The following is a 27,162-nucleotide window of genomic DNA, read 5'->3' on the forward strand; positions in this document are numbered from 1 at the left end:
CCAGAATCAGTCAACTGCACACCTGCTCTTTATGGGAACTAGACATTAGAACCCTTTGTGCTTAATTATTGTTTCTTGATGTAATAGAAGAAGTTTTCATTTCCTTCCCCCCCTTCCCCATCCAGTTATATGTTAGCAAAATCTTATTTGAATTAGGGGGGGGAAATGCAATTTGAAAAGTTTGATCAAGCTGTCATGCTCTAAAGGGCAGAGACAACCCTGGGGACAGAGATAACATTGCTGAGTAGAACAGGACTGGTTTGTGAAGAACAAATTCGTTCTTTTAGAGAAGTTGGCGAGGGATGAAAAGTCTTTTAAATGAATTTCTGATGGCATTAGGTTAGTGACGGTTCTCCCTCCCCCTCTCTTGTCATCTCTCTTTTCTTGCTAAGACAGAAGGGATCAGGACATCAACATGACACTTTCATAATGAACCTTTCAGCCGTGTCTTGTTTTCTACTAAAAGGGCAAACTTTTTTTGCATTAATGTACACTGAACAGTTCAACATGGGCTTTTTCACATTTGGACTCTTCTATAAGTCACAACTGTATGCCTGCATGGCCTTCAATTACCAAACAATGTGGGATTTTTTAGAAGTTATTTTAATATATCTTCTGACCCAGTGGAGCCATATGGCAATGTACTAAACCACAAGGAGCAAATTATGTATCCCAGTACATGATAGTCTGAAAATAATATTTTTGGAACCGTATTGTGGCTTATCAAAAGTGTGTGCAAAGTTTGTTGATACCGTAAACTAGAACAGGCCTGTGGTTCTCTAGCTGAGGACTCCCAGGTTGCTTTTTACTGTTTTCATCATTCATTGACAGGGAGTCATTGTTACTCATGAAAGTGGCCTCCTCCCAGCAGATGTCAGCTGTAGAAAATTTTGTGATCTCTTAATTGTCCAAATGTAACTTCCAGAACACTTATTATACTTTTCATGCAGGTAGATCATTCCTAAAGCAGCGGTGGGGAATGTGCCAGCAGTTAGGACTGCTTCCTAAGGAACAATCAGAGCTCACTTGAAACTCCCAATTCTTCATTTGTAGTTGTTTCAATATGTACCCAACAACTGACATCACACCTGACATATGATGTCAGGTAAGGGGCAGGTGACTGTGGCTTGTGGGGGAACAGCCTGCAGGCCAGACTTGGCCTAATTTTAATGAGGGTGTGTATATATATGTGTATATATATATATATATATATATATATATATATATATATGGATCCAGTTACAGATAGGTAGCCGTGTTGGTCTGCCATAGTCAAAATAAAAAAAATCCTTCCAGTAGCACCTTTAAGACCAACTAAGTTAGTTCTTGGTATGAGCTTTCGTGTGCAAGCACACTTCTTCAGATACACAGTGTATCTGAAGAAGTGTGCTTGCACACGAAAGCTCATACCAAGAACTAACTTAGTTGGTCTTAAAGGTGCTACTGGAAGGATTTTTTTTATTTATATATATGGAGTAGTTTAATAATGTTACATCCCACAAAGTGTTAGTAATGAAAACATGAATAAAGTAGATTAAATATTAAGTGTGTGACAGAATATGGGAACAAATTGTGATCATTCAAATGTAGTCCTGATCACATTTTTGAGCAGTGAGCAGATAGCAGATGGTGTTTTCACTACTTTTTGGCTGTGCTAAAGGCTCTAAGCATGTGTGAAAGCCTTGTTGTTGTTGTTTAGTCGTTTAGTTGTGTCTGACTCTTTGTGACCCCATGGACCAGAGCATGCCAGGCACTTCTGTCTTCCACTGCCTTCCGCAGTTTAGTCAAACTTATGTTAGTAGCTTCGAGAACACTGTCCAACCATCTCGTCCTCTGTCGTCCCCTTCTCCTTGTGCCCTCCATCTTTCCCAACATCAGGGCCTTTTCCAGGGAGTCTTCTCTTCTCATGAGGTGGCCAAAGTACTGGACCCTCAGCTTCAGGATCTGTCCTTCCAGTGAGTACTCAGGGCTGATTTCCTTCAGAATTGATAGGTTTGATCTTCTTGCAGTCCATGGGACTCTCAAAAGTCTCCTCAAGCCTTGTAGAGCACCCCAAATATATCCCATGATACTCTAGAACACTACTCACTACTTTGTTTATACATGCTTCAGTTAGGACTTCCTTGGCCAATGGCCACCAGCTCATTATGCCAGACACACATAACATTTCCAACAGGGTCCAAAATATAACTCTTCAGGGATTTGAGAATATATTCATCCATCCATCTGTCTATCATCTATCTATCTATCTATCTATCATCTATCTATCTATCTATCTATATCTATCTATCATCCATCTATCTTCAGGCCATTTTTCACTGTGGAATCTAGGTACACCTTTAGCTCACATATGCAGTAAAGCAAGTCATGTTGTTCATTCCATTTCATTATGATATTGACCTTGAAGAATTGATTGTCATGGAAAAGAAAAACCTCTTTGAAAAGAGCCCCACAGAATGCCCTTTCCTAGGCCCAAGCTGACAGAATTTGCCACATGCGTGATGTTTTCCAGTATTCTAAACACTGTGGTATAAAAGCTATAAATGCTATAAATATTTATTAGCAAATAAAGCTCTTGTCAGTGGTTTTGCTGTCCAAGAAGCTGAAGTCTCTGATATATGTCAAGAAACATATTGCTTTTGTATTTTACAGAAGGCAAGAAAGAACAGCTGGCCAGATAAGATAGCCACAGCTGCTGTGAAGTTCTGATAATGCAACCTCATCTTTTATGCTTTTGCATAACATGCTTAGTTATTCAGAATGTATACTAATATATTGGACCTCCTGCTGATACATTTAATGCGACTGCAGAAGCAAATAATCTATTATAATTAAATTGATACATAAAATTTACTGATTGAATTTAAGAGACTGGATAGTGGCTTGAGGTTCCAAATCTCAAACTACCCTACTGTCATTAGAGTCAGTGGAGTTTCAGGTTGAAATAATACTTTTAAGAAGTGGGCTATTTAAGGGATGTACAACACACCCCTCCAATTTGAGGAAGGCCTGTTGCCTAGACAACTGTTAGAGCAACAGTAATTTGGACAATGATGTCTATTTTAAAGCAGGATTGGTAAGAACAGCTTCCTACATTCATACTTAATGTATGAAAATATTTGTTTTGGTTTAAGTAAGACAACACTTTCAGAAATAGAATTTCAAGTGACGATTTAATACAAGGATAAATCTTTTTGATGGTAGGTTGCAACTGGTTTGAGGAGCTAGTTGTGTTTGTATCAAAATCCTCCAATGGTATTATCTTTAACAGGCCTTGCATTGACTAGGTAACAATTTTATTTGAATGTTATTTTCAAAGTTATTCTAGCCTTGCAAATAACTTGTAATAGTTCCTAGCTGACAAACATTCTAATGCACCAACTTTCTCACATATATCAACAGAAGTTACTAGAAGCCTGCAACCAAATGCTAGGTTGGTTAGTTCAAATTAGGCCACAATCACACATTTAAAACACTATGATAACACTTTAAACAGTCATGACTTCTCCCAAAGAATCCTGTTAGCTGCAGTTTGTTAAAGGTGTTGAGAGCTGCTAGGAATCTCCTATTCCCCTTGTAAAGCTACAGTTTTAAGAGTTCCCTTAGAAGGGGGATTGGTTGTTAAACCACTCTGGAAATGGTAGTTCTGTGAGAAGCATATGGGTCTCCTAATAACTCTCATCCCTCTTCAAACTACAGTTCCCAGGATTTCTTTCATGACTGTTTAAAGTAGTATAGTGCTTTCTATGTTTTGTGTGAATATGACCTTAATATATGACATTGACCGTCTCCCCCGTGTCCATTATCTGCCTTTCCCCAGAAATCTTCTCTTTCACCTACCTGCTTCTTACTGTTGCCTATTCTGAACCATTCCTTCAGCAGCCTTGTCTATGACTTCCTGCTCCTTAGTTCCGCTCTCATCCATGCTCAGTTTTCATGTTCAGAATGCCCCACAAAAGTACTTTTGCTCTTAGGCCCTAGGTGGGGTTATAATTCCAGCCAAATGACAACCTCTCTTCCCTCACAGGTACACAGGGCAGTCAACAGCCTGATTCCATGAGCACTTGGGAAGTTTGTAAACAATCCATGCCATCACTCCAGCCTAACCAATCCATCTCAGAGGCTTCATTGCCACCAGTGCAATGCTGAAGAACAAAAAGGATCAAATTATCTACAACTCCCGCCCACTCTGTTTAGGCTTCTGGAGGCATTTGTTTCTGATGCTATGCACATGCAATTAATCCTTTATATCATTGATGTCCAGAATCCTGCACTATGTGGTTTGGCATATGACTGCAGAAATATCATTTGCAAATGGCCAATAATGATCTTTTATCATTTCCTTTGTACTGAATTGTAGCAGCACAATGTTGATGTTGAGCAGTTTCCAATAAAAGGCCATGATTTAGGCTTTTATTAATACATTTCTTATAAATTGCTTCATAGGTGACAGACAAGCTACTCATTATTAATTTAGCTCTTTTCAAGCTGTGTTTAAATGGAAACTTGATTGCTATGCTCCGACCTGTCATCTTCACTCTGCCATAAAATTATGCTCTGAACATGAACATAAGAAGGCATCAGAGCCTTTCAGTTTCTTTGTCTATGTAGCTCGAGCTGGCCAGCAGAAAAAGGGCAGGAACAGATGGTGGCAAAGAAGAGGGGTTAGTAGATATGCTTTGACAAGTTGCAGTCTGAGATTCATGGCAACCATTCTAGGCCTTTCAAAAGCAGGGGTATGAACACACACATCACTAACTTCACATGCAAATCTGTGTTGGTGAACCTGCCAAATGGTTTTAGGCAGCCAGTGAGGGATGGAGAACACGGCAATGGGATAGGAGATCTTTTGATCTAGTGGATTGCCCACAGAACCCTGCCCCTGTGCCATCAGAGCATCACCAATGGCAAAAGTCCTTTCTCTGGCAGCAGGAGAGGACTTCCAAAGATAGACCTCCCTATATCCCTCAGAGCAGGCAAACATCCTGCTCAGTCAATAAAGAGGGAGATTCACAAAATGGCCCTTGAGATGTCCTCCCAGGGATCAAAGGATTGCACAATAAGATTGCTTCAACTTTGTGTCTATAGTGACGGCATCATTCTATGCAAGTACTGTCTTAAATGAAGAGAAAATGCAACAGTGACTTCAGAATTTCCTTCATCTCAGGCCAGCGCCAGAGTGCAATCTCTCCCAAATGCTCAGCAGACCACCAGCATGAATCCCTTGAACAATATTATTATGGCAAGCTTCAGCTGCAGAACACATCTCCAACTGTTTTCAGTTAAGGGTCATTTGATCAACTCAAATTACCCCACACTGGATAGCTCCAGGGAACAACAGAACCCCAAGGCTATACCTCGGGTCATTAACAAAAAACCTGAAGTCCAAAGTGTTAAAATACCAAAAAGCTTCTAACATCTGTGAGTTGCAATCACTGCATTCAGCTCACTTGAGCAATCCAGGTGTTATCTCTGAGGCTAGTGCTTCCCACCCACACAGACTGTGAAAGAACAGGAACACGGCGGAGGAAAAGAGAACATTCTTTTGGAAAAATGCCCTACAATGAGTCCATGAAAAGTGAGGAACAGTGTGGTAAGGAATGCAAACATCACATTCTCCCAGCTTCAAGTCCTGACTGCTAAAATCCCTGCTAATGTGTGAGCGAATCTATATCTATGTACCACAGAACTTCCTAAATCAATTTTCAGGCACTAGAAGAACATTCTGAACCTCTACTGATTGCATTACTATTTATGTGTTTGCCACATTCCTACTTACGGAGCTCAAAGAACTATGGCATAATAATAATAATAATAATAATAATAATAATAATAATAATAATAACCATCGTTACAGAGTAAACTAGTTGCTGAGAAGGACAAAACAGACTCTAGGCACACTCTGTGAGATGCTACCATTCCTCCAAAACCAGCAGCAATATGATCCTGCCTTGGACTGTGTGTGTGTGTGTTTGAGTGTGTAAGGAGTTCCTGTTCTTTGTCTTACTCCTTTGACAAGGGTCACCAAGTGCTTACTGAAAAAATTGCCTGCTCACCTTCAGCAGCCTACAATATCAGGTGAAGAAAGCATGGAAGTAGTGATCTAGCACGCCATGTGTTTGGGCCCCCAGTTTTGCTTGTAAAAATGCTTGGTTTAAGTAGCCAAATTCCCACCTAAAATGTTGTTTCCTAACCTGGTGCCATCCAGATGTTTTGAGCTACAACTCCCATCAGCCCGAGCCAGCACAACCAATACTTAGGGAAGATGAGAGTTGTAGTTCAAAACATGCAGATGACACTAGGTTGAGGAAAGGCTGTGCTAGGTGTTAATTCCTTAGGGAATCCAGGCTGTGGCATACAGTGGGAGACAGAGAAGGCTGTTGTGACAGGCTGGAGAAATGTGTGAAGGAGATGTACATATAAAACATGTACCAGAATACATGTTTTGCATGAAGAATACTCCTGGTTCAATGCCTCGCCTTTGCATTTTGAAATGTCTTAGGTAAGAGGGCTGAGAAATAGCCTTGAAGGGTTACTGTAGTGGCCTATTTGGTCTGACTCCTCTCTCTCTCTCTCTCTCTCTCTCTCTCTCTCTCACACACACACACACACACACACACACACACACACACACATAATCAGTGATAAAAATGCATACCATTACTCAAATCAGAAAGATCCAAATGTATCACAGCAGCCAATACCCCTCATTGAACAGGGCAGACAGCTTCATATACTCATGCGGTATCAGCCCAACAAAGATCTGCCACAGTGCTATTCGGGAAGGCAATGGCAAGCTCCTGTCTCCCCTGCCCTTGAACATGATGTAGGAGGATGTGCAATAAATTCAAAGCTCTATTCCCGTGTTGAGGGTCTAAGGCAAATGGTACTGCGTGGCAAAGAAACTCCCATGCCCATGACCAATGCTACAATCACAAAAATACCAATTTAACTGATATATGACTAGAATCAACCTTCCTCTCAGATTGTTTTCAATAAATATGAAGGAATTTATGTCATCTGCAGTGAGCAAGGCTGCTGCACAAACCTTTTTTCCTCTCTTTTTTTCCTTTTCTTTGAAGAGTTATCACTTCTAGGACAGATAATCTTTCAATGCTACTAGCTCAATTGTGCAATGTGCACACAGCCCTCTGTAAGGATGAGTGCAGTGATATGACAGGCACCAGAGGGCAGGAGGAACAGTCTTTCTTGAGACTGCTGCTTTGTGTGTGTGAGAGAGAGAGAGAGAGGGGCAGGCATTTAGCAGTACAAACATAAACAACCTACCAAGTATGCTAGCGCCATTCAGGGATCAAAGTGGATAGGAGACTGGATCAAAAGCTTTATCAACCTCACTCACCTCAATTAAGAAGTCTGCTATCACCTGAACATATATTATGGAGCATGCAAGTGATGTCCAAGGAGTTCATTATCTACATTCATTGCAGAATAGGGAATTTTAACCGTGTGTATGTTGGAGATTGCTGTGCTAAGATACTATGAGGAGAGCAGTGTACATATTACCATTTGGCCCTAGACTACTATGCAGATCTTATACCTGGCAAAGCTATATTAGATGTATTTAATGCTTGGCTAATTCCTGAAACTTCACTACAACAGTGGCAAGTCCAAGGGGGCGCAAATTAAATTGCACCAAGTCAAAAAGAGAATTGGAATGTATGTGCATTTTAATATTTCAGCTGAGCAGAAGACAACCAAAAATAAATGAAATATGGGTTTACTAATTAGGGGTAGGGGATCAAGCTGAAATTGACCCCCACTTCAAAGATCAGTTCAGAAAGTTCATCCTACCCCTCAAATAAATCTGAACAGAATGTGAACTTAAAATAGGGTTGCCATATTTCAAAAGGTAAAATTCCTGACACATGCAAAGTGTTGAGCTTCCCTCAAAAAAGCCTTTGGAGCTGTTTCCACTGCTGTTTCCATCACATTGCCATACATTGGGTTTTCCAAGACATTTTTCCAATTCGGCAAAATTCCCCCCTTGCATTTTCACCAGGACATGTTAGGAATTTTCCAGACGTATGGCAAGCCTAACTTAAAATAAATTTATCTGCCTTGCACTCAGACTAGGTTCCTGCACCCTAAGCCATTAACTACTGGCCAAGGCAAGACTGCATATGTGATTCAATAACAAGGAGGCGATCTTAATGGTTTCTCTTTTCAATCCCATTTGTCATAGTTTAACTTATATACAACTTTAAATTTCACTCCCACTATTCCCTTCCCACTATGTAGGTGGGGAAGGCACTGAAATAATAATCACATTAAGCATTCAGTATATGAGTGGATGCAAGGATGAATGTGCCATTTCTGTCTCCTTTTGTCATTCCCAGTCATCACCCAAAATTTGGGGGCAATGGGCAAGCATCTGAGCTGATGGCATCTTGTACTCTTGGCTACTCACCACGTGATTTAGAATTCTGGAAGACGGGGTTCTACATCATGCAGAATGCCTCCACAAGCTCCCTGCTTAACACAGTCACCCCTCCAAATTGGTCGTGATGAACAGGAACAGTGATGGTCACGCACATGCTCCCCCCCCCCGCATATTTGCTTAACCAATTATGTGAACATCTGAAGAGGTCTAAGGACACTGAAAGTGAGAGTCCTTTCCTGGGTAATTACCGTATTTTTCGCTCTATAAGACGCACCAGACCACAAGACGCACCTAGTTTTTGGAGGAGGAAAACAAGAAAAAAAATATTCTGAATCTCAGAAGCCAGAACAGCAAGAGGGATCGCTGCGCAGTGAAAGCAGCAATCCCTCTTGCTGTTCTGGCTTCTGGGATAGCTGCGCAGCCTGCATTCACTCCATAAGACGCACACACATTTCCCCTTACTTTTTAGGAGGGAAAAAGTGAGTCTTATAGAGCAAAAAATACGGTATATAGAGGAAAAAGATGGCTGTCTCCATGTACCTATGAGGATAATCATCTCTTTTTCCATATAATAGGACCTGTAGCAAACTCATCCTTAAAAAAATACTTTGGAGAAATTCCACAAACATCCAGTCTTTGGGGGCATTTCTTTTTCTCACATTTCCCACAAATGCACTCTCACAAAAAAAGTTTTTGAAACTATTGGCTCACTTCAGCTGGATTAAATAACCACACCTACCTTGTCCTGATTTCAATAGACCTCAAGTACTCTATTGAAACACATAAGCAACAATCAAGTATACAGTTTTGGCAATCTTAAACTCTTATTAGTTTTAAATATGGCTAACTTTTTGCTAAATCGCGGCCATTGGCTTCTGTTAAAAAATACGGGCATGTAAGGTCACAGTGACCAGGGATGCTGGTGAATGATGTAGGCTGCTTGCAACACACCAGGCAGAGTTTTTGGTGTGGGAAGGTTCACTGGTTCTGGACACAGCACAGCAGGGCAAGCTTGCCTGTAACTGAAGAAAGACATTTCCTGATTTAAGACAGCACCCACACAGTTTTAAATAATGCAGATCTTCATGCTAGGTTGAATAAAGTTGAGGCCCTAGTTAACCTCACACAAACGCCTCACCTCTTTATTTCCAGCTCTATACTTGAACTCTGCTGGTTATATAATCCGAACCCGGTGTCCTCTGAATCACAGCAATTATGCAAAAGGAAGTTCAATTTGCAATCAACAGGACTTACTTGCTTGTGCCTAGGATCCAAGAAATAATGGATGCTTTCTATCAGTGCATTAAAACCAACCAGATTAGCATGAAACACTTGATTCTTCCTGTAGTGCAAAATGGCAGCTTTAAAGAATGGGTGTGTCGACTGATTATTCATGCAGACTTTCCCTACAATAAAGAGTGAGACCATCTCTTCATCAAATGAATCGAGAATGCCAGAGGCTCATAAGGTCGCCATTTTAAAAGTACATTCTGCTGGCATATATAAAGCCTTCTTTGTTGGTGCAGGCGCAGAATCTGTGCTCCTGTGATATAGTGAAGAAATCTGCCTGTTTGTCTTGGTTTTATATTTATACAGTTGTTGCTCAGCCCTAAAGCTGTTCTTTGAGCTCGTTTGAGATCTATGGCTGGAATAAACGTCACATGCTGCTGAATTATTATAAAAATAATTCTCTTTATTTACAAATATGACAACAAGCTGGCAACTTATACAGACTCTCCAAAGAATTCTCAGACTTTTCCCAGAGATGCAGTCCAATCAGAATGCTTCTTCTCCCCCCCCACCCCATTTCAGGCTTGAAGCTGGATCCAGCTATTAAATGCTTGTTGACACATTTATCCAGTCTTGTATATTCCCAGGTCATATAAGAAATAAATATTAGGATAATGCTCTCTATTTAAAATCCAAAGGGGCTCCCTCCCTGCTTTCTATTTCTTCCTAACTGCTTGATCCTAAGGGACTGTTAAGCTGCAGCACATTGTACACGAAGATCTGGGCCTTTCCTGATAATGTACAGATTATGTATCGGTCTCCCTGCATGCTGTCTCTGCCAGGCCTGACCACCACATTCTTCTGCTACTGACAGTCACTGTTATAGATGGCTGCTGCTTCTAGCCAATTGTCAGAGTGCCATGCAATGTTAATTCAGGTTTTGTATACAAAACTCTCCGTATTGGGAGCGGGGTTTCCATGTTTTCTTTCTGCACTGCTTCTGTCCTGATCTTTCTTCACTGGGTATTCTTCAGTCATGGCCAGCGGCTTGTTGCAAGTTGCCAGGATGAATAAAATAGCAGTTTCCTGGTGCCTGAAACATAACTTGGGTCTCATTCATACCATATATTTAAAATGCTATGATTCTATTTTAAACAGTCATGGCTTTCGCCAAAGAATTCTGGGAGCTGTAGTGCGTTGTGGCTGCTGAGAGTTGATAGGAGCTCCCTATTCCCCTCATCTTGCCTGTGTGGGTAATAGGGGCTGCCTAAGAACTTTCAGCAGGGGAGGCGGGTGGCGCTGTGGGTTAAACCACAGAGTCTAGGACTTGCCGATCAGAAGGTCAGCGGTTCGAATCCCCACAATGGGGTTGCTCCTGTTGCTTGTTCCCTGCTCCTACCAACCTAGCAGTTCCAAAGCACGTCAAAGTGCAAGTAGATAAATAGGTACCGCTCCAGCGGAAAGGTAAACGGCGTTTCCGTGCGCTGCTCTGGTTCGCCAGAAGTGGCTTAGTCATGCTGGCCACATGATCTGGAAGTTGTACGCCGGCTCCCTCGGCCAATAAAGCGAGATGAAAGCAATAAAGCAACCCCAGAGTCGGTCACGACTGGACCTAATGGTCAGGGGTCCCTTTACCTTTACCTTTACCTTTACCTTTACCTTTACTAAGAACTTTCAGCAGTCTTAACACACTGAATGAATAAAATCTTTATTGCTAAAAGCTATAAGCCGTCAAAATTAGTCACAATGTGTAAAATACAAATAATTAATTTAAAACTGAACAGCAACAACAGCAAAGCAAGCATACAGAAATGCAAAAATCACAAACTACATTCCCCAGGATTGTTTAGGGGAAGCCATGATTGTTCAAAGAAGTATCACAGTGCTTTAAATGTATGGTGCGAATGTGGCCATAGCTGGCACCAAGACAATCCACAAATTGGGCAGGACACCTGGAGAAGCCATATTGAGGAACAGCACACCTCACACAGAGATGGTCATTGGAGCAGGGCATTGTACCTTGAGCTTATCATGCGGGCAGGTTGGTATGTGAAGTGTTGGTCCCTCAACCACTTGGATCCAAAACTTTTTAGGGCTTGCAATGCAAGCATCAGCACTTTGAATTGAGCCTACAAAAGCAAATAAGGAAGTGTCAGAGACAGGGCTCCCCAGAGAGACAGAGTTAGAGGAGGAAGGAGTAGTTCTCCTTCCTTCTCAGCCATTTGAAGACAGCTCCCCACAACCCCCCTTCTCCTCTGCCGGAGAAGAGGAGATAAGTTCTCAGGGAAGAGAGAGAGGGCTGGAGAGAGGCCAAGGCACTGATCAGTGGTCTCTAGCAACAACACAAGAGAAGGATGATTCATCAGAGGAAGGAGTAGAATGCCAGCCAGAATCCCCCTGTGCTTGTAGGTTAACGAGGGTCAGGGAAAGCTGTCAATCAAATACACGAAAGGGGGGCTTCTGGAGGACTTCCTGTTAGCGGTGAAATGCCCAGATGCCTCAATGTCTTGAAAGGAGTCGGTAGCTGTGGGAGCGGCTCTGAGTGTAATTACTGTACCATATTGGCCCGAATATAAGCCACACCTGAATATAAGCCACACCTCTAAAATCAGATGAGGGGAAGAAAAAATACCTGAATATAAACCGCTCCCTTCCTTGCTGCTCCTGGCTGCATACTGGGAGGAGGGTGGAGCCACACTGCGTTTCCGGCAGCCTTTCCCCTTCCTCGGTCTCTCCCTTCCTGGCCTTAGGGGAGAGGACGGGGGACTACGCGTGGGGCAGGCGCCACTTTGCCGCGTTCCTGGCGCTGTTTGCCAGCTCTTGGCTGCATACCGTAAGGTCGTGAATATAAGCCGTACTTTAACTTCTTACAGTCGGAATTTGGGGGGGAAATGAGGCTTATATCCAGGCCAATACGGTATATAATAAAAGTGCTTGAAAACTGACGGAGTTTGCTTGCTGCCTAATTAAGCCAAGGAGCCAACTAAATCGTGACAGGAAGGCAGTTGTGTTATCTCTGAATTGGCAATATATGGTCAGACACAGCACCCCCAATCAAAACTATGAATGTCACATTTTGCACCAACTAAAATATATGTCATAAGTTATCTAAATGGAAAGTTACCAGAGCATGGAGAACTGTGGCTAGGCTCTATTTACAGAAGTTCACCATCAGTAAGGATGGGGGAGAAATTCAGTTCAGTTCACATTCAGTTCTCTTTCTACAACAGTATACGACCCGAAACAGCAGTCCTTCAAGATTCACATTTCTCTGTGTTTTGCAGTGGAGTCCTCCAGCCAAATAATGTATAAATAAATGCATATATTAGGGTAAAGTGCATCTATTAATGAAAATAGCACAGACAGAGACTGTATTAAAGGTAGCCGTTTTGCAAAAAGAAAAAAGAAAAAAAAAGAAAGTATATTAGAAGAAACACCAAAATGCTGATGAATTTTCATGAAAACTTTTTTTAAAAGAGTAAACTGATGTGAAAATGTGGAGAGCTGAACGTACAAGTAGAAAAATGAGAAAAAAGAAAACTAACAAGGAACACGTTTCTTGATGTGAAATGAGTGAGTTAATGAGTATCATATTGACCTTGTGAGCCTAGTTGTGCAGAATTGTTAAGCCCGTGCATTTTTGCAGCTTTTGAACTAATGGACAGTAAAAGAGAGGAAAAGAAGTGAAACCATCTACCTGAATAATATTTTAAACTTTTGTTCACGGTCAAAAGGAGGAAGGGAAGGCATAATGGAGCTTTAAAAAGAAAATCATATACAAGTCTTCCGTATCTTCTATACTAATAAATATATAAAAGATCCAGTAACACAATTACACTCAAATGTGCCCAAACAAAGCCCAAAGCCTCTTTGAAGGCAACAAGATTTTCTCCTTTAAGAGGATTTAAGCTCTCTAATTGAATATCTCTGGCCTCATTTAGATCAACATTTTTTACTCTGTTTTGCTAAGGAGCTTTAAGTGCTTTGTCTGGGTTACTCTCTTCTGCTAATTTATAACTAAACTGCACAATGTCCACTGATAATTGGTAGTGCTTTAAATGGAGAAAGGAGATGGCATGTCATAAATATCCTTTTTTCTTTCAAGAAAAGGAAACCTAGAAAACTGAGAGCAGCCTGCTGCTCTTTCTCCTGCAATTATAAGAAGTCGTGCTCTTTATTCTCCTGCGCTGCTTCACAAATAATGGTGTTTGATGCAAAATACCTAATATATGACATAGACTAATGGACTTGATGCACTTCAGTGTGGCATTTCTTCCGCTATTGTTGAGCAAATGGATCTCTCGGCTTGGCTATTTATGTGTTCTTTATCCTTTACTGGGAATAACCAAGGAAAACATGCAGCCACACACCAGTAGATTAAGCTTTGATCCACACATCCAACAGAATAGGTCCTGAGGTGGTAGAGCAAATTGTTCCACTTCAGACTTCTGGCCCCGATTGTGGAAAGTTTCCAAGCCTTCTGCAGCTAAAAAAAAGAAGCACATTGGTGAGGGAGATTCTAGTTTACCCTCTCCCAGCTTGCTAGTTTTAAACACATTTAAAACATATTTCTTTCTCTCTTTTTTAAGCTCACAGGGGAAATTCAACATTGGGATCCCAACCATGCATTTCAAAATGGTACAGTCCATTCTAACCCTTTATTTTACTGCATGTGTAGTACCAACCCTTAGTAACACCAAGGCAAGGAAATGAGCATCATGGGCTTTGCATTAAAGGCATGTCAGAAGGCATGCTGTGAAAACATCAAACTGTCCAGCACCACAGATTACAGATAATCTTTACACCAAAGGGATGCATCTGTATGTAATCCTTTTCAGTAAGGCAGAAGGAAAACTCATTAGCAAAACCCATCACACGTAAAATGTCAGGGTTATTATTATTTTGCCTCACTCCTTTATTAAAAGCAGTCTGAAGTCACCACATCATCTCTCACCTCCCTCACTAAGGTACATTGAGCCAGCAGATTATTGGATATTATTTTGGTTGCTTATGGGGGTGGGGGGAGGAACAGGCCACACCAGGAGGAGATTCACCTCTACAGTTTCAACCTGGTATGTCTGATCATTTTGACTTTCAATGAATGAGTAAAAACGTAGATGGTGCATTGTGTGGCAACAAGTTCACAGAAACCTGCCCTGAAATTTTAATTAGTTAGCTGTTTTTGAAATTTAAGCATTCTGGACAGCTTAACCTATCCGCCCCCGCCCCCCCCCCCCCGCCGCCCCAGTCAGTATGGTAGAGTGAATTTGAGCCAGGGAAGTTTCAGAAACTACTTTGATGGAACAGGTAGCTCAACCTTAGAATATGTGAAGGAGTCAAGGCAGCCAGCTGCCAGCTTGCCCTGTATTGTTCCCTCACAGCAGCCAGGCTGCACTACACCTGCACCATTGCGAATGCGCAGGCCACATCCACCCCAAACCCACCCCTGCACCCCAGGCTTCTTCTTTTCCCTCCCTCCACACTGACTGAAAGCTTTGGGCCCCACCCAGAGGCAGCTAAAGGGTGGGAAGGCAGTGTGTGTGTGTGTGTGTGTGTGTGCACCTGCCATGGGCATCTCTGAAGATGTGCTGGCATCACAAGATTTGAAAAAAAAGAAGAAAAAAGAATGGTGCCAGTACTGTGTTCTGTTGTATACCGCCAGAGAAAAAGCACTGACTCTAAGGACCCTTAACAAACTACAGTTCCTATGATTCTCTGAGGAAAGTGATGACTGTTAAAGTGGTTTAATACTGCTTTAAATGTATGGTACATATGAGACCACAGCAAGCCACATTATGCTATCCAAACCTCAGTTCATGGTTAATTTCTGTAATCATAGAACAAACCTTGGCTACATATTGTGGTTAAGGAGGATCTTAATCACAATCCTAAATTCAGATAATATACTAAGCCAAACCTCAAGCCAAACCATTCAGATAATGAACTAAGTCAAACCACCAAGGAGGAGACAGGGGACTCCCCTGAGGAGGAGGCTAGTTCAGCAACACAGGAGCCAGATATATGGAGAAACGTGACTCAAAGAAGTAGGAGGCCCAGGGTTCACTCTGATTGTTTAGAAATACACAATCGCTTTGAGGTCCTCTCCCCTAGCATGGAAGACGAAGAGCAGACTCCATTTGAGGATCTCTCTCTCTCTTTTTTTTAAAAGATATTTATTAAAATTTTCAAGATATTACAAAATGAAAAAAGAAAAAAGAAAAATACAAAATAAAAATAGTTAAAAACAACTCAATCTTTCCATTACTTATTTTTCATTAGCTTGTTTCCCGGACCTCCTCGCGCCTCCCTTTTTTGTATTCCAGTTCAGTTTGTTAGTTCAGCAAATCCTTCCCCTCTTTGTTTATCCTAGTCTTTAATCTTAAAATATTGTAACATTAAATTTTTACCTATTCGTAATCCATTTTTCATATTCCCTTATACTATTACAGCTAAAAACCACTTAATTTCTATCCAACATCATTCTAACATTCATTAATTTTACAATATTTCTGTAAATAGTCTTTAAACTTTTTCCAGTCTTCTTCCACCGACTCTTCTCCCTGGTCTCGGATTCTGCCAGTCATTTCCGCCAATTCCATATAGTCCATCACCTTCATCTGCCATTCTTCCAGGGTGGGTAGATCTTGTGTCTTCCAGTACTTTGCAATAAGTATTCTTGCTGCTGTTGTGACATACATAAAGAAAGTTCTATCCTTCTTTGACACCAATTGGCCGACTATGCCCAGGAGAAAGGCCTCTGGTTTCTTCAGGAAGGTATATTTAAATACCTTTTTCAATTCATTATATATCATCTCCCAGAAAGCCTTAATCCTTGGGCACGTCCACCAGAGGTGAAAGAATGTACCTTCAGTTTTTTACATTTCCAGCATTTATTATCGGGCAAATGATAGATTTTTGCAAGCTTGACTGGTGTCATGTACCACCTGTATATCATTTGCATAATATTCTCTCTTAAGGCATTGCATGCCGTAAACTTCATACCTGTGGTCCATAACTGTTCCCAGTCCGCCATCATTATGTTATGTCCAACGTCTTGTGCCCATTTAATCATAGCAGATTTCACCGTTTCATCCTGCGTATTCCATTTCAACAGCAAGTTATACATCTTTGATAAAGTCTTAGTTTTGGGTTCTAACAGTTCTGTTTCTAATTTTGATTTTTCCACCTGGAAGCCAATTTTCTTGTCCGAATTATATGCCTCCATTATCTGATAATAATGAAGCCAATCTCGCACTTTATTTTTTAGTTTCTCAAAACTCTGCAGTTTCAATCTGTCTCCCTCTTGTTCCAGAATTTCCCAGTATTTTGGCCATTTGGCCTCCATATTGAGCCTTTTCAGTGCTTTCGCTTCCATCGGTGACAACCACCTTGTGGTTTTATTTTCAAGTAAATCCTTATATCTTATCCAGACATTAAACAATGCTTTCCTAACAATATGGTTTTTAAATGCTTTATGTGCTTTGACCTTGTCATACCATAAATATGCATGCCATCCAAATACATTGTTAAAACCTTCTAAATCCAAGATGTCTGTGTTTTCAAGAAGCAGCCATTCTTTCAACCAGCAAAAGGCTGCTGATTCATAATAAAGTTTAAGGTCTGGCAGGGCAAATCCGCCTCTTTCCTTTGCATCCGTTAATATTTTAAATTTTATTCTAGGCTTCTTGCCCTGCCAGACAAATCTAGAGATATCTCTCTGCCACTTCTTGAAACAATCCATCTTATCCAAAATTTGCAATGTTTGAAACAAAAATAACATTCTAGGCAATACATTCATTTTTATCGCAGCAATACGGCCTAGCAGTGAAAGCTTCAGATTTGACCAAATTTCTAAGTCTTTTTTCACTTCCGTCCAACATTTTTCATAATTGTCTTTAAATAAGTTCCCATTCTTAGCTGTCATATTAATCCCAAGGTATTTCACTTTCTTAACCACTGTTAAACCTATCTCATTCTGAAACCTTTCTCTTTCAATCACTGTTAAATTTTTCTCTAAAACCTTTGTTTTTAATTTATTCAGTTTAAATCCTGCAACTTGACCAAATTCTTGAATCAGTTCCAAAACTCTTTTAGTACTAGATTCTGGCTCCTGTAATGTCAATACTAAATCATCTGCAAAAGCTCTCAATTTATACTGTCTAGCTCCGACTTGTATACCTTTAACCAACTGGTCCCTTCTAATCATATTCAACAAAACCTCCAGGACTGATATAAAAAGCAATGGGGAGATTGGGCAGCCTTGTCGTGTCCCTTTTTCTATCTTAAATTCCTCCGTCACCTCATTGTTAACAATAGTAATGATATGGGGCGCTAGTTCTTAAGCTGAGTCTTTTCAGTCTCTGTTTTTGGTATAAGTGTAATATACGCTTCTTTCCACGACTCTGGTGCCCCTTTCCCTTCCAATATTTCATTACAGACTTCCTTTAAAGGTTGTACTAACCACTCTTTTAAGGATCTATAGTATCTAGAAGTCAGCCCATCTGGTCCTGGAGATTTGCCTAATTGCATGTTTTGAATGGCACCTTCTACTTCCTGTTCAGATATTTTATAATTTAACATTAATTTACTTTCTTGAGAGATTTTTTGTAATCCATTTATCTTCAAAAATTGATCTATATCAATTTCTTTCTGTGGCCCTTGTGTATATAATTGTTTAAAATACCTCTGGAAACAGTTTCTGATCTCGGCTGGGTTCTGTATATTCTTTCCTTCCACTTCTAAATTTATAATAGTATTTAGTTTTTGTCTTTTTTTCATTTGCCAAGCCACATTTATTCGCTGATTCAAATGTTTTTTGTCTCATTTGTTTAATTTTCCATTCTATTTCCTGATTCATCATTTTCATATATTGTACTTGATATAACTTTATTTCTCTCAAGATCTCCTGCGACTTTCGTTTTGCTCTCAATTTCTTCTCACTTTCTTTTATTTTCTCCAAAATCTTGTCTTTCTTCTCATTTTGGCTTCTCTTCTTTATTGCATTCTGTTGTATCAGGAACCCTCTCATAACCGCTTTACTTGTGTCCCAGATTACTCTTTTTTCGACATTAGTGTTCATATTTATCTCAAAATAGTCTCTCAAAGTTTTTTGGGCCTTCTTAATCACATCTTCATCTCTAAATGAGGTGTCATTCATCCTCCATCTGAAGGAGCCAGTTGGTATTAGTTTCATCTCCATCCTTACAGCATTATGGTCGGAGCAGGTTTTTGGACAAATTTCCGCTTTCTTTATCATTGGTGCCGTTCCTCTAGTTACCCATATTTGGTCAATTCTAGTCCATGTCATCTTGGCTTCAGAAAAGAAAGTTCCCTCTCTTCCCAAGGGATTCTTTGTTCTCCAAATGTCGACTAAGTCCAAGTTGCCTGTCATCTCAAAAAATGTTTTCGGTAGTCTACCATCCTTGGTGACTACCTGTCTTTGTGCCTTATCCATGTTTGTAGATACCACTCCGTTCATATCTCCCATCAAAATCAGATTGTAATCCAAATAGTCCATTAAGGTCTCATGCAACTTTTTAAAGAATTCAGATTTCCCCTCATTCGGTGCATAAACTCCTACTATCAAAAATTTCTCTCCCTGTATTTGAATTTCAATTGCCACAAATCTTCCTTGATCGTCTTTAAAGATAAATTTCGGTGATAATCTCTCCTTTGCATAAATCACTACTCCTCTTTTTTTAACTTTGTCAGATGAAATAAACTCCTGTCCCAATCTCTTATTAATCAGTACTTTTCTATGTAGCCTTATCACGTGTGTTTCCTGTAAGCAAATCAAGTCCAATTGTTCCTTTTTTAGTAAATGAAAAACACTTTTCCTTTTCCGAGGAGAGTTAAGGCCATTACAATTCCAGCCTAATAGTTGCAGAACCATGATGTAATTACTTTGCTTTACCTCCAACTGCACCAAGTGTTTGTTCTTGTTCTGTCGGTGGTGTCACTTTCTCTGAACCATGCAATCCAAACGATAAATTTGCTATGTCTAGTATTCCTCTTTCCAGTGCTCTTGGCTCTTCTCCAGATTCCACTTCTTTCTGTAAGTCTTCTCCATGATCTTTCAGAAATCTATCTTTGTCGTCGACTGATCTTATTTTTATCTTTCTTCCTTTATATTTAAAAGACAGGCCTTGGGGAAATTCCCACCTAAAGATGATTCTATTGCTTCTCAACAGGGCAACCAGATCTCCGTAGTTAAACCTTAAATCCAAAAGATGTTTTGGAATGTCCTTAAATATCTCCACACTTGACTGATGTATTTCCAGAGTCTTTCGGAAATGCAGATTCAAGATTTTGTCTCTCTCCTCTTTTGTTCGAAGGGTGATCAAACAGTCTCTCACCTTGTTCTTCTTTCCTCCTCTTCCAAGCCTGAATGCACTCACTATCTTAAATTCTTCCTTCCCCAAATCCAGTTGCCAGAAGTCTGCAAATTCCTGCGTAAGAAAGTCAATCAAATTATCTTTCTCAAGTTCAGGTGCGGCCCTGATTCTCAGATTCGTTTGTTTCTCCTTCAATTCAACATCAAACTGTGGTCCTCGAGTTGCCTATATATCGGTGGTATCTTCTCTTCAGTAGCAGTTGCTATGTCCTTTGCTTCTTCAGCTGTCTTTCGGGTCAAAGTAGATTCCTGTAACAATTTCTCAATGGTCTCTGTGTTGGTGTTCACCTTCTGTCCCAAATTGTTAATACTTGTAGTATTTTGATCAATTTTAACTGATGCTTCAGCTACTTGTTTATTTGTTTCAGCTACTTGTTTACTTAGGTTTTTCAAAGATTCATTAATTTTTCCTAAACGTCTTCAGACGACATTTCTTTTGGTTTAACTTGTACAGGTGCAGCCCCTGATAATCCAGATAGTCCAGACGGACCAGATGTTGATGCTCTCCGCTGCGACCCAGTATCTGTATGAAATGATCTACCAGACCTCGTAGTTTTTTCCTGAAGCAACTCTAACTTTCCTCTTCCATCTGCCATAACACTCTAGTTAGAATCCAAGGTCAGTCCCACGGCTAGGATTTGTTTTGAAGTGGAAAATTCCCCTGGCCCAGTTGTTATTGTAACAATGTCAAACCTCCTCTAGGGTGACACAGTAACAGTCCAAACTTGTAACTTTAAAGAGAAAGCAACCTTTTTAAATCCCCCAATTCACAAAAAGACGACAGTTTCAATTGCTCTTAATCTCCAGTTACTTTAAAACCAGAAGACCAGAAACACTGTATCTCTCTTGCAGAGTTAGCTGTCAACAGTACTCTATTTACCAGTAGTGCTTTTCACAGAATGGCATTCCTATTGTCCCTAGGCAGTCCGTTCCCAGGCTCTAAGCGGTGGATTTTAGCTTCCTTTCCTCTCTTTTTTTGCAGAAAAATACAGTTCAAACCTTTCCCCCACCCTCTCCTGCAATCCGGAGGGGAGATCGCTTATCTCATGTTAGGATTTGAGTCCTTTTTCAAACGTCTTTCAAAGTTTCCGCTTACAGTCTCTTTGCTTTGATCTGTTTACAAGAAACGGAAGGCGGACTTCCTGTTTATGCCTCCCCGCTTCGGTGCCGAATTAATTGTTTTTCTCCCTTTAAATCCAATTTTATCCAACTCACGAGTAGTTACTTTTGAAACCAAATTGTCCCAGGAAAAAGTCAGCGCTCTCCGATAACGGCTGTGCGGCTTCACTCCGCGGAAGAAGCAGTCGACTCTCAGCACCGCGCCGCTCACCCCGTTTCGCTCCGGAGCCCGTAAATGGGTTCCTTCGCAAATTGGGGGGGCGCAAAGGGTGCCCGCCGAGTCCCACGTTCACAGGCTTCACCCGCCTGTGATTTTTGAAGGGCCCCCGCTTCGCCGCAGCGGTAAGACCCGATCCCGCGGAGCTGATCCTTCGGAAAGTCAGAGGGAATCCGCCATTACCGATGGCGCCAACCCGGAAGCCTAGGATCTCTCCCTCATTACAGTCGATCAGGTATATGAAGACGAGCAGCAAAGTCAGTCCTCAGGGAATGTGCAGGCGACCTTGGAACGGACAGCTCACGGAAGAATCCCGACCAAGCCTAAGAGGAGGCATGTAGTGGTGATAGGGGATTCCCTACTGAGGGGAACAGAAGCAGTGATCTGTGGGCCTGACAAGATGTCTCGGGAAGTGTGCTGTCTCCCCGGGGCTAAGATCCAAGATGTAACTGAACGACTGCAAGGAATCATAAAACCCACTGACAAATACCCCTTCCTCTCGGTTCATGTGGGAACCAATGACACTGCAAGCAATAGCCTCCAGAAGATCAAAAGAGACTACGAGGCTCTGGGCAGGAAATTGAAGCAATTAAATGCACAAATTGTGATCTCATCTGTCCTCCCAGTTGAACGACGTGGTCCAGGGAGAGAGGGAAAAATAGTGGAAGTGAACAGCTGGCTTCGCAAATGGTGTAAACAGGAACGGTTTGGATTCTTAGATCATGGACTGCAGTTTCTTGAAGATGGACTTCTGGCAAGCGATGGGCTGCACCTCACAATGGTTGGGAGGAATGTTTTTGCCAAAAATCTCAGAAACCTCATCAGGAGGGCTTTAAACTGACTAATGTGGGGGAGGGAGACAGTGCTCCTGAAGGTAGGAGTCTATCAATTGATGAAGATGATCATCCAAATGTCATAGACCAAATGGAGCAAACAGCACGCAGACCTAGTGGTGGGAGGAAAAAATCCTTGAATAAGAGACACGGGGGAATGATTAATGGACTTCAATGTCTGTACACTAATGCGCAAAGCATGGGAAATAAACAAGATGAGCTTGAGCTCTTGGTACAGCAAACTAAATATGACATAATAGGCATCACTGAAACCTGGTGGGATAAGTCCCACGATTGGAATGTAATAATGGAGGGATACAATCTATTTCAGAGAAACAGACCAGACAAGAAAGGAGGAGGAGTGGCGTTGTATGTCAGGGATGTGTATACCTGTGAAGAGATCCAAGATTTAGAACCTCAAAGCCAAAGTGAGAGCATTTGGGTCAAAATTAAGGGAGAGAAGAATAACAGTGACCTCACTGTGGGAGTTTACTATAGATCCCCAAGCCAAACGGAGGACATAGATGATGCCTTCCTGGAACAGATGGCCAAGCATGCAAAAGGAAGGGAGATAGTAGTAATGGGGGACTTCAATTACCCGGATATTTGTTGGATGTCAAACTCAGCCAGGAGCATAAGGTCAAACAGATTCCTCACTGGCCTTGCAGACAACTTCATTGTCCAGAAAGTGAGAGAAGCAACAAGAGGAACAGCCATTTTAGATCTGGTCCTAACCAATGTTGATGACCTGGTTAGTGGGGTAGAAGTGGAAGGATCATTAGGCGCGAGTGATCATGCTCTTCTGAAGTTTACTATACAGTGGAATGGAGCAGCCAAGCATACTAGGACTCAATTTCTTGACTTTAAGAAAGCCGACTTCATAAAACTTAGGGAAGTGCTGGGTGAGATCCCATGGACAGTAATACTAAAAGGAAAGGGAGTTCATGATGGCTGGGAGTTTGTTAAGAGGGAGATACTAAAAGCACAACGTCAGGCAATACCAATGAGACGGAAACATGGAAGGTGCCTAAAGAAGCCAGGGTGGCTATCTAAAGAACTTTTAACTGAGTTAAGATTTAAAAAGGATGTGTACAAAAAATGGAAAAGGGGGGAAACCACCAAAGAGGAATTCAAACAAATAGCCAGCACGTGTAGACACAAAGTCAGAAAAGCTAAAGCACAGAATGAACTCAGGCTTGCTAGAGAGGTTAAAAGCAACAAAAAAGGCTTTTATGGGTATGTTTGTAGCAAAAGGAAGAACAAAGAAACAGTGGGGTCACTCAGAGGAGAAGATGGTGAAATGCAAACAGGGGACACAGAAAGGGCTGAACTCCTCAATGCCTTCTTTGCCTCAGTCTACTCTGATAAAGAAAACAATGCCCGACCTGAAGAATTTGGAGCAAATGATTCAGCAGAGGAAACACAGCCCAGAATAACTAAGGAGATAGTACAAGAATACTTGGCTAGTTTAGATGTATTCAAGTCTCCAGGGCCAGATGAACTGCATCCAAGAGTATTAAAATAACTGGCAGATGTGCTCTCAGAACCACTGGCAGTCATCTTTGAGAATTCCTGGAGAACAGACGAAGTCCCGGCAGACTGGAGGAGGGCAAATGTTGTCCCTATTTTCAAAAAGGGGGAAAGAGAGGACCCGAATAATTACCGCCCAGTCAGTCTGACATCAATACCAGGGAAGATTCTGGAGCAGATCATTAAGCAAACAGTCTGTGAGCACCTAGAAAGGAATGCTGTGATCACCAATAGTCAGCATGGATTTCTGAAAAATAAGTCATGTCAGACTAACCTGATCTCGTTTTTTGACAGAATTACAAGCCTGATAGATGAAGGGAACGCAGTGGATGTAGCCTACCTTGATTTCAGCAAGGCATTTGACAAGGTGCCCCATGATATTCTTGTAAAGAAGCTGGTGAAATGTGGTCTTGACTATGCTACCACTCAGTGGATTTGTAACTGGCTGACTGACCAAACCCAAAGGGTGCTCATCAATGGTTCCTCTTCATCCTGGAGAAGAGTGACTAGTGGGGTGCCACAGGGTTCTGTCTTGGGCCCGGTCTTATTCAACATCTTTATCAACGACTTGGATGATGGACTCAAGGGCATCCCGATCAAATTTGCAGATGACACCAAACTGGGAGGGGTGGCTAACACCCCAGAGGACAGGATCACACTTCAAAATGACCTTGACAGATTAGAGAACTGAGCCAAAACAAACAAGATGAATTTTAACAGGGAGAAATGTAAAGTATTGCACTTGGGCAAAAAAAATGAGAGGCACAAATACAAGATGGGGGACACCTGGCTTGAGAGCAGTACATGTGAAAAGGATCTAGGAGTCTTAATTGATCACAAACTTGACATGAGCCAACAGTGTGACGCGGCAGCTAAAAAAGCCAATGCAATTCTGGGCTGCATCAATAGGAGTATAGTATCTAGATCAAGGGAAGTAATAGTGCCACTGTATTTTGCTCTGGTCAGACCTCACCTGGAGTACTGTGTCCAGTTCTGGGCACCACAGTTCAAGAAGGACACTGACAAACTGGAACGTGTCCAGAGGAGGGCAACCAAAATGGTCAAAGGCCTGGAAACGATGCCTTATGAGGAACGGCTAAGGGAGCTGGGCATGTTTAGCCTGGAGAAGAGGAGGTTAAGGGGTGATATGATAGCCATGTTCAAATATATAAAAGGATGTCACATAGAGGAGGGAGAAAGGTTGTTTTCTGCTGCTCCAGAGAAGCAGACACGGAGCAATGGATCCAAACTACAAGAAAGAAGATTCCACCTAAACATTAAGAAGAACTTCCTGACAGTAAGAGCTGTTCGACAGTGGAATTTGCTGCCAAGGAGTGTGGTGGAGTCTCCTTCTTTGGAGGTCTTTAAGCAGAGGCTTGACAACCATATGTCAGGAGTGCTCTGATGGTGTTTCCTGCTTGGCAAGGGGGTTGGACTCGATGGCCCTTGTGGTCTCTTCCAACTCTATGATTCTATGATTCAATTTAATTGCCATCTACCCTAAAAAGCCTTGGAAGCAGCAAAGTGCTTGTAATTTCTTTTCCCATTGCAGTATGTAAACTGTTCTATAGAAATAGAAATGCTTTATTGTCACTGTACCACTTGTTTACAGTGAGATTAAACGACCCCCCCCCAATCTCTCAGTCCTTGTTACACTCTGTGTGCTGTCGTATGACCACCAACCTTGAACGTCAGCTGCAATGTTGCTGTCTTCCATTCAGCAGCCTCATGGCTCATGGGTTAGAAACTGTTCTTTAACCTGTTGGTGCGGCTTATCATGCTTCTATATCTCCTGCTCGAGGACAGGAGATTAAAAAGGTGCTGGCCAGGGTGTGAGTCATCCCTGAGAATGTTCCTCGCTCTTCTGAGGCAACTGTCTCCTGCGATGACATCTAGTGGACTCAGGGGACAGCCCATGATATTGTGTGCTGTCTTCACCACCCTCTGTAGGGACTTTCTGTCCATGGCTGTCAAACCAGCGTACCACACCGTAATACAGTATGAGAGAACACTTTCTATCGTGGACCGATAGAAGGAAATCATCAGTTGCTGTCTAACATTGTTCTTTTGCAAGACCCTAAGGAAATGAAGTCTCTGTTGGGCCTTCCTAACCACCTGGGCTGTATTGACCTTCCAAGTAAGGTCTTCACTAAGATGGACCCCCAGGAATTTAAAGGAAGAGACTCTCTCCACACAGTCCCCCCCTCCGATATACAATGGGGCTAGTTCCCCTCTCTTCCTCCGAAAGTCCAACACCATCTCCTTTGCCTTGCCAATGGTAAGGTACTGTCTACCTTTCTCCTTTGAAGCAGCAACTCCACACATATTTCTGTTCTGTGATTGAACACTTCTAAGAAACTCACCAGGTCTACTCTAGTGCCATTAAAAGGTAAAGGTACCGCTGACCATTAGGTCCATGTGGGAATGTTCTGGGGTGGAGGAGAGGATATATTGACTAATTATATCCTTATCCAACTTGTGCTAACAAGTTCCCAAAATATCAGCAGAGTTTATAAACATTCCCCTTTAAGTTCGCAACGGTAACGTGTGCACAGGTTCGCTAGAACCTCTATAATAATTACCCTGGTAATTTCCCCTTTGTTCCCTCTTAAAATACAAGACACAACACAGTCTTTATGAAAGTATAAAAGAGTTTACTCACGTTCTGTTCACAATATGATCCCAGAAGGCAGACAGGCTTAAAAAGGTTATATACATTCAGAATCTATCTTATAGCAAGATAGTCCTTTCCTCCTCTCTTGGCTGAGAGCCAAGAGAGCATCTTTAGATGCTTCCTCATCGAAGGAAAATGGCAGAGAGAGAGAGATGGCTGCCTGCCCTGTGCTTTTGTCATTACCTGCACAGGTGAGGCCACACCCACCTCTGGTCACATGCGGAGGAAGTCCGTCCCCAGGAAGTTTACCTGCTTGCTGGACAGACATCCCTCCCCATGTTCTAACATGTACACTCTAGGAATGTTGTCATTGACTGCTCCTGTGTTTACATCCCACAGTCCAGTCACGGACAACTCTAGGGTTGCACGCTCATCTCCCTCTATTGGCCGAGGGAGCTGGCGTTTGTCCGCAGACAGCTTCCGGGTTATGTGGCCAGCATGACTAAGCTGCTTCTGGCATACCAGAGCAGCGCATGGAAACACTGTTTCCCTTCCCGCCGGAGCTGTACCTATTTATGTACTTGCACTTGATTTGCTTTTGAACTGCTAGGTGGGCAGGAGCTGGGACTGAACAATGGGAGCTCACCCTGTCGCGGGGATTCGAACTGCTGACCTTTCAGTCGGCAAGCCCTAGGCTCTGTGGTTTAGACCACAGTGCCATTCCTGTTGCTCATTTGGCTGATTCATCATGTTTTGTCCACCAGGGAATTAGGAAAGGAATGGAAGTGGGAGGAAAGGAGAGGAACAAGTACAAATGATATCTTT

Source organism: Podarcis pityusensis (assembly GCF_964106645.2).
Source record: "Podarcis pityusensis genome assembly, chromosome: 1".
NCBI classification, from domain to species: Eukaryota; Metazoa; Chordata; class Lepidosauria; order Squamata; family Lacertidae; genus Podarcis; species Podarcis pityusensis.